We start from the raw sequence: 1,635 nt of genomic DNA on the forward strand, positions 1-1,635 counted from the left end.
TAAATATAAATAAAAGTTTAGACACTATGCATCATCAAGGTCTCTGGTATCTTTTATAACTATTGCACTCATTGTCTGCAATGTCGTGAATTTTGCGGGTTGTAAGGATTTAATTTCAGGGAATGGGTTCACAGAGTGACAACACTGCCCTCTGTTATTACCAGACTTAAAACTAAAGTGTTGTGGTGCTGGGTCTGTGCATGTTATCATGTTTCTTTTTCTCCTACCCATTGGGACAGTGAGTCCCAAATTTATTTGACCTACCGCCCCCTTTCCAGAAAAATATTCCCAGTGCCTCCTGGATTTTTTTATTCTAATAGCAATTAATAAGAATAAATATCATTGTATCTTCAAGAAGACGAATTAACGAGAAACAGAGTCATTATGGTCATTATTTAATAAAATAATAAATTATTTTATATTAATAAATAAATCATCAAATTCTTCGGGAGAAATCTTTCCATCACCAGCGGTGTACTAATTTTCAAGGACCGCAAGTCAGTATATTGAATTTTACAGACAAACTATATTTGTAATAAAATATAATTTGTCTGTAAAATTCGGTATGCTGAATTGCGGTCGTCGCAATTAATACATCACTGATGATGGGTAGGTTTTTTCTGAAATTTTTGATAATTTATTTATTAGAATATTTAGCATTATCAAAATTATTCTTTACTCGTTAATTCCTCTTCAGTCTTTATATTCTATGCTATAATAATATACTATATGTTATATATATATTATATTCTATAATATATATTATATAATATAATTATATAATATATTTATATAATATAATATATTATATAATATATTACATATTATAATATTTCTATATTTATGTTCAGATTTAAGACTGTTAAATTATTTTAAATCATTATTGTATGTACGTTTTGGTAAAATATAGTAAAGAAAGTTGTAAGTTAAAAAAATCGAAGTTTGAAATTATGAAACCATTTATTAAGTTCAAAATAAAGATGATACAAAATATTATCTTAATTTTAATGTGAAGGATGAACCTGGTTTGCTGCTATCAATTTTGCAATTTTCGGTTCTATCTTTTTCAGCAGTAATCGCGATCGAATATTTGTAATCGTTTGTTTTTGTTAACAAATTGGTTACCGCGTTGAATCCACGTTCCACTATGATAACGGACGTTCCACACGTTCCACGTTCCAAGTATGATGACGGATATGCAATCAACAATTTTTGAATCAATTTTTGAATTTTTGTGGATAAGCCATAGGGATCTCTGTTTATAGCCAGAATTGTTGGTAGCCATTGTTCAATTTAAATTTATCATTTGTAGTTACTTTCATCAATGCTTCTTGTAACTTCGAAGAATCCTCTGTATTCGCACTTAAAAATGGATCCGAAGTCCAATCAGGTATATTCATTTTTAATATATCATCAAATCGTTTACTAAAATCTGAATGTAGTGTATCCAAGTGCTCACAGTAAGGAAGTATATCGCTATCTTTTCCCATCGTGATAAATTTGAAAACTGGCTGAATTCCCCTCGTCCGAAATTTCGGTAGTACACAAGAAGTTTTGTCATAAATGCAGAACGAACATATTTTTGTTTTTATTAAATCCGCGTCGTCACCTTGACGTTCAAGGTTGCTTTCATTA

Source organism: Artemia franciscana, unplaced genomic scaffold (assembly GCF_032884065.1).
Source record: "Artemia franciscana unplaced genomic scaffold, ASM3288406v1 PGA_scaffold_1180, whole genome shotgun sequence".
NCBI classification, from domain to species: domain Eukaryota; kingdom Metazoa; phylum Arthropoda; class Branchiopoda; order Anostraca; family Artemiidae; genus Artemia; species Artemia franciscana.